Source organism: Arachis duranensis, chromosome 3 (genome assembly GCF_000817695.3).
Source record: "Arachis duranensis cultivar V14167 chromosome 3, aradu.V14167.gnm2.J7QH, whole genome shotgun sequence".
NCBI lineage: Eukaryota > Viridiplantae > Streptophyta > Magnoliopsida > Fabales > Fabaceae > Arachis > Arachis duranensis.
Genome location: NC_029774.3, coordinates 105105931 through 105113278, shown reverse-complemented (window position 1 = coordinate 105113278; position 7348 = coordinate 105105931). Strand labels below are relative to the sequence as shown.

The following is a 7348-nucleotide window of genomic DNA, read 5'->3' as shown; positions in this document are numbered from 1 at the left end:
CTTGGCATCCAACCTGGTTGAGTGGGCACTGAACGCACACTAGGGAGTGTCCATGCTGCTTCCTTGCTCCCTTGGTGGCATTGAATGCCAGTTTGGGCGGTCAACTTGGGAGGTTGGTCCTGTTTGGGTGTTGAACGCCAGAAAGGGGGTAGTTTGGGCGTTCAACGCCCGTTTTGGGCAGTCGTCTCCAAAGAAACGTATAAACCATTATATATTACTGAAAATCCCTAAACGTTAGCTTTCCAACACCATTGAGAGCGCTTTAATTGGACATATGTAGCTCCAGAAATGATCATTTGAATGTATAGAGGTCAAGATTTGATAACATCTGCTATCCTTTCTTCACCTCTGAATCAGACTTTGCCAAAACTTGTCAATTTCACCAAAAAATAATCTAAAATCATAAGAAAAATACAAAAGCCCAAAGTAGAATCCAAAAAGTGACTTTTTCACTAAAACTTACTGAAACATAATAAAACTTAACTAAATATGCTAAAAATAGTAAGAAAATAGCATCAAAAAGCGTATAAAATATCCGCTCATCAGAACACCAAACTTAAACTGTTGCTTATTCTCAAGCAACCAAAAAACAAGTAGGACAAAAAATAAGAGAAAGATACAATAAGTCTCAGAGTTTTCAATAAAGCTCAGTTTCAAGTATTGAATGGGGCTGATAGCTCTTTACTTCTGAGTTCTGAACAGTTTTTGCATCTCATTTTCCTTTGAAACTTAGAAATATTGACATTCCTTGGAACTATAATCCGGATGAAATTATTGGTTTTCTTCTTTTGGTTTTTCTTGATTCTTGAACATAGCTTCTTTTTAGTGCTTTGCACCAATTGAGCCTAGCCGTGACTCTAAGCATTTTGTTTTCCCGTATTATTACCACTAGATACATAAACGTCACAGGCACTTAACTGAGGGAACCCTTTGGATTCGAATTCAGCTTTGCTTAAATTTCAAGACACTGGTGACCAGATTTCTTTAGCGTACTCTTTAGCTTTGGATCACGACTTTAACTGCTCATTCTCAAGCGTTTTACTTGACACCTTCACACCACAAGCATATAGTTAGGGATAGCAACTCAATTGAGCTGTCTAGGCCAATTTTAACCCTCTTAACCATTGGTGCTCAAAGCCTTGGATCCTTGCTCTTTTCTTTTTTGAGCTTTTTACTTTTTTCTTTTTCTTTTATATATAATTTGTTTGCTGTTTTTTCTTGCTTCAAGAATCAATATTTTTTATTTTTCAACGAATCAATAATACTTCTCTAAATTCACTGTTCTTTAAGAACCAATATGCTCAACTTCAATATCAATTATGCACAGTTAATTCATACATTCAAAAGGTAAAGGAAAGGTCACCACATCTAAATAATTAGAATAACTTATGATGTAACTCAAGATCTCATGTATTTTACTACTTCTTTTTCAAAAATTTTCTTTTAAGCATGGTGGGGGATGCATAGGATATCCTATAACTGAAACAAAACAAAGAAAATGAACTACTAAATCAATGGGATTCTAAAAGTGATCATGCGAAAGTTAGAATAGAAAATAGGAAATAAGATAAAGGAAAGGATAATGAAACTTAACCACTTCAGTTATGGTGGCTGTTGATCTTCCAAGAAGATGATTCTCCTTCCTTTGGTGCTATTGATGATATCATAAACCCAGAGCTTGCTCTGTAATACCAAACTTAAGAACTTTGCTCTTCTTCGAGTAAAGAATATCAAAAGAAGAGAAAAATAGTAAAAGGAGGGAGAATAAAGCTAGAGAGGGAAGGGTGAGTAGGATAGGTGGGGAGGATGAGAGTTGGGGGGACCCACTGGCTTGTGACTTCGAAATATGAAGTCTCCTGTCCCTGCCTGGGCGTTGAATGTCCAACTCCTCTCTAGTCTGGCATTCAACACCAGCAAGTGTTCATCCATGGGCGTTGAACGCCTATTGGGGGTCAAAAAGGTGGCCTTTCCTCCTCCTGTATGGGTGTTGGACGCCCAGATTGCTCCCATTCTGGCGTTCAACACCAGTGATATATCCTTGATGGGCGTTGAACGCCCAACGTCCCTCCTTGCCTGGCGTTCAACGCTAGCAAAGGGCTCTCCCTAGGGTGTTCTATTTTCTCTTCTGAATGTCTCTGTCTCTGTTTTAAGTGCTGCACATGATCACAAACATAAAAAAATCAAGGGAAAAACTATGTAATTTGATAGAAAATAACTAAAATGAAATCAAATGAGAATAAACAAAGGAACAAAAAACAATAGTACTCTACTCATGGTTGGGTTGCCTCCCAACAAGCGCTTCTTTACTGTCACTAGCTTGACATTTGATTGTTAAATTTCTTCCTTTTCTTCTAGTTGGTTAAAAGAAATGACTCCAAGCAAGAAGAGGAGAAGAATAGTGCCCTTGGATGTGAATTCCTCCTAATAAGCTTTCTTTTATTGTTATCAGCTTGATTTTTCTTGCTTATTAGGGTAGGTGATGAGCGGATAATTTATACGCTTTTTGGCATTATTTTTAGGTAGTTTTTAGTAAGTTTTAGTTACTTTTTAGTATATTTTTATTATTTTTTATGCAAAAATCACATTTCTGGACTTTACTATGAGTTTGTGTGTTTTTCTGTGATTTCATATTTTTGGCTGAAATTGAGAGACCTGAGCAAAAATCTGATTCAGAGGCTGAGAAAGGACTGCAGATGCTGTTGGATTCTGACCCTCCTGCACTCAAAGTGGATTTTCTGTAGCTACAGAAGCCTAATTGGTGCGCTCTCAATTACCTTGGAAAGTAGACATCTTGGGATTTCCAGAAATTTATAATAGTCCATACTTTGTCCGAGATTTGATGGCCCAAACTGGCGTCCAAACGCCCACCAGAGACCCTTTTCTGGAATAAAACGCCGGAACTGGCAGCAAAGCTGGAGTTAAATGCCCAAACTGGCACCCAAGCTAGCGTTTAACTCCAAGGATGGCCTATGCACGTGAAAGCTTCAAGTCTCAGCCCAAACACACACCAAGTGGGCCCCGGAAGTGGATTTTTGCACTATCTACTCATTTTCTATAAACCTAGGTTACTAGTGTAGTATAAATAGCACTTTTGACTATTGTATAAGGAGTCTTTGGATCATCTTTTAATCTTTGGATCACTTTTGGGAGGCTGGCCATTCGGCCATGCCTAGACCCTCTTCTTTTATGTATTTTCTACGGTGGAGTTTCTACACCTCATAGATTAAGGTGAGGAGCTCTGCTGTTCCTCATGAATTAATGCAAGTACTATTGTCTTTCCTTCAATTCATGCCTACTTATTCTCCAAGATATGCTCTCGTACTTAATTCAGTTAAGTCAGACTGAAGGGGTGACCCGTGACAATCACCCACTATCTTCAGTACTCGCTTAGCCATGATTCGCATGCCTGACAACCACAAAGTGGTCTACATGATATTCAACGTAGTCATTGGATGCCAGACGGAGTATACTCTCTTGGATCTCTGATCCACGGATTCGCATTGTCTCACCTGACAACAGAGCATCCAACCCCGTGATTAGGATCTTCGTGGTATAGGCTAGAATCAATAGACAGCATTCCTGAGATCCGAAAATTCTAAACCTTGTCTGTGGTATTCCAAGTAGGATCTGGGAAGGGATGATTGTGAGGAGCTTCAAACTCGTAAATGTTGGGCGCAGTGACAATGTGCAAAAGGATCAATAGATCTTATTCCGACACAAGTGAGAACCGACAGATGATTAGCCTTGCGGTAGCTGTGCCTGGTATTTTTCATCCGATACGAGAAATCCGACAGTTGATTAGCCGTACAGAGACCGTAGCCGGACTATTTTCACTGAGAGGATCATACAGCTTGCCATGGAAGGGAGCATGTATGATTGGATGAAGACAATAGGAAAGCAGAGGTTCAGAAGCAACAAAGCATCTTCAAACGCTTATCTTAAATTCCCACCAATGAATTACATAAGTATCTCTATGTTATTTTCCATCTTATCTATCTTTTAATTATCAATACCTCATTACCATTTGAATCTGTCTTACTGAGATTTACAAGATGACCATAGCTTGCTTCAAGCTGTCAATCTCCATGGGATCGACCCTTACTCAAGGCATCACTTGGACGACCTAGTGCACTTGCTGGTTAGTTGTGCGGAGTTGTGAAAAGTGTGATCACAATTTCGTGCACCAAGTTTTTGGCGCCGCTGCCGGGGATTGTTCGAGTTTGGACAATTGACGGTTCATCTTGTTGCTTAGATTGCGTAATTTTATTTTATGTTTAATCTTTTTATTTTTATTTTCGAAAAATACAAAAAAATTTTAAAAAATCATAAAAATCAAAAAATATTTTGTGTTTCTTGTTTGAGTCTAGTGTCAAATCCTAAGTTTGATGTTAATTGCCTGTTTTTAATTTTCTTAAGTTTTCAAAAAAAGTTCATGCATTGTGTTCTTCTGTGATCTTCGAGTGGTTCTTTATGATTTCCTTTGTCTGATCTTATGATTTTCCTGTTTTGTGTTTTATGTTATTTTTCATATGCATTTTCAAAATCATAGTGTTTGAACATTCAAAATTTATAAGTTTGGTGTCTTGCATGTCTTTCTTTTCTTAAAAATTTTCAAAAATATGTCCTTGATGTTCATCATGATCTTCAAAGTGTTCTTGGTGTTCATATTGACATTCAAAGTGTCCTTGCATGCATTACTTGTTTTGATCTTGCATTTTTATGTTTTATTTCATTTTTTTGTTTTTCTCTCTCTTAATTAAAAACTCAAAAATAAAAAATATATCTTTTCAAGTAAATAATACAGAGAAATGAAAATTCAGAACATAAAACAGAAGAATCACAGAAAAAAAGCTCACTGGCAATAAAATGCCAGTAAAGAGGCACTTTGGGCATTAAACGCTAGAATGGCTATCATTCTGGGTGTTTAACCCCAGTAAAGCTATCATTCTGGGCATTAAATGCCAGAATGGACAACATTCTGGGCGTTTAACGCTAGAAATGGCAACATTCTGGGCGTTTGAAAAAACGCCCAGTAAAGAAGGATTTCTGGCATTTAACGCCAGCCAGGGCATCTGGTTGGGTGTTAAACGCACAAATAGGCAGCCAAGTGGGCGTTAAACGCCAGAATAGATAGCATTCTAGGCGTTTAACGCCAGGATGACACAAGGGAGGTAATTTCATTTCCAATTCAATTTTTTTTTCAAATTTTCATGTTTTAAATCATGATTTTTAAATCTTATCTTTCCACACTTTCAAAAATCCTTGCTAACAATTAATGTTTTAATTAAAAAATTGCAAGTTTGTTACTTTCTTGTTAAGAAAGGTTCAACCTTTGAATTTTAGAATCATATCTTTTAATTTCTTGTTAGTCAAGTCATCAATTTTAAAAAATCAAATCTTTTTCGATCATATATTTTCTATCATATCTTTTTAAAATCAAATCTTTTTCAATCATATATTTTTAAAAATTAAATCTTTTTCAATCCTATTTTTTTTCAATTATATCTTTTTAAAAATCAAATCTTTTTCAATCATATTTTTTAAAAATCAAATCCTTTTCAATCATATTTTTTTATGTTGATTCCAAAATCTTTTTTTCTAACTTCTTATCTTTTCAAAATTATTTTCAAATCTTTTTCAAACTAATTACTATTTCTTATCTTTTTCAAAACCACCTAACCACTTTGTCACTTCCAATTTTTGAAAATTACTAACCCCTTTTTCAAAAATCTTTTTAATTAACTACTTGTTTTAAATTCAATTTTTGAATACTCTCTCTCTCTCTCTCACATCTCTTTCTATTTATTTGCTAACACTTCTCTTTTACTTATAATTCGAACCCTCTCTCTCCCCTTGTATTCGAATTCTTCTTATTCTCTTTCTACCTTATTCTTCTATTCTTCTTTTCTTCTGACACATCAAGGAATCTCTATACTGTGACATAGAGGATTCCACTACTCCCTTTGTTCTCTTCTTTCTCATATGAGCAGAAACAGGGATAAAAACATTCTTGTTGAAGCTGATCCTGAACCTGAAAGGACTCTGAAGAAGAGGCTAAGAGAAGCTAAAGCACAATACTCCGGAGAGGACCTTACAGAGAATTTTAAAAAAGAAGCAGACATGGCAGCTGAACCCAACAACAATGCCAGAGATGCAAGGAAGATGCTTGGTGACTATGCTGCACCAACTTCTAATTTCTTTGGAAGAAGCATCTCAATTTCCGCCATTGGAGCAAACAACTTTGACCTTAAGCCTCAATTAGTTTCTCTAATGTAGCAGAATTACAAGTTTCATGGACTTCTATCGGAAGATCCTCATTAGTTCTTAGCTGAATTCTTGCAGATTTGTGATATTGTTAAGACCAATGGAGTTGATCCTAAGGTATACAGACTTATATTTTTCCCCTTTGCTGTGAGAGACAAAGCTAGAACATGGTTGGACTCACAACCTAGGGAAAGCCTAAACTCTTAGGACAAGTTGGTCAACGCCTTCTTGACCAAATTCTTTCCACCTCAAAAGATGAGCAAGCTCAGAGTGGACGTCCAAACCTTCAGACAGAAGGAAGGTGAATCCCTTTATGAAGCTTAGGAAAGATACAAGCAATAAACCAAAAGGTGTCCTTCTGACATGTTTCCAGAATGGAGCATCATATGTATATTCTATGATGGTCTGTCAAAAATGTCCAAGATGTCATTGGATCATTCTGCTGGTAGATCCCTTCATCTAAAAACACCTACAGAAGCCCAGGAACTCATTTAGATGGTTGCAAATAACCAGTTCATGTACAATTTTGAAAGAAATCCTGTGAACAATGGGATGACTCAGAAGAAAGGAGTTCTTGAGATTGATACTCTGAATGCCATATTGGCTCAGAACAAAATATTGACTCAGCAAGTCAATATGATTTCTCAAAATCTGACTGGATTGCAAGCTGCATCCGGCAGTACTAAAGCCGCCTCTTCTGAAGGAGAAGCTTATGACCCTTAGAATCCTGCAATAGAAGATGTGAATTACATGCGAGAATCCTATGGAAACACCTATAATTCTTCAAGGAAGAATCATCCAAATTTCTCATGGAAGGATCTGCAGAAGCCTCAACAAGGCTTCAACAAAAATAATGGTAGGAGAAATAAGTTGGGCAATAGCAAACCTTTTCCATCATCTTCTCAGCAACAGACAAAGAATTCTGAGCAGAGCTTCTTTGGCTTAGCAAATATAGTCTCTAATCTGTCTAAGAACACTCTCAGTTTCATGAATGAAACAAGGTCCTCCATCAGAAATTCGGAGGCACAAGTGGGTCAGTTGAGTAAAAGAGTTACTGAAACTCCTCCTAGTACTCTCCAAAGCA

General features: G+C 36.9%; 1 non-coding gene across 1 annotated transcript; it reads right to left on the bottom strand.

The window, feature by feature from the left end:
* Positions 1-6525: 6525 nt before the first annotated feature.
* On the bottom strand, positions 6526-6629 carry LOC127746163 (small nucleolar RNA R71). The gene has a single exon (XR_008007782.1). It is a non-coding gene; the product is annotated as a small nucleolar RNA R71 (small nucleolar RNA).
* Positions 6630-7348: the final 719 nt, after the last annotated feature.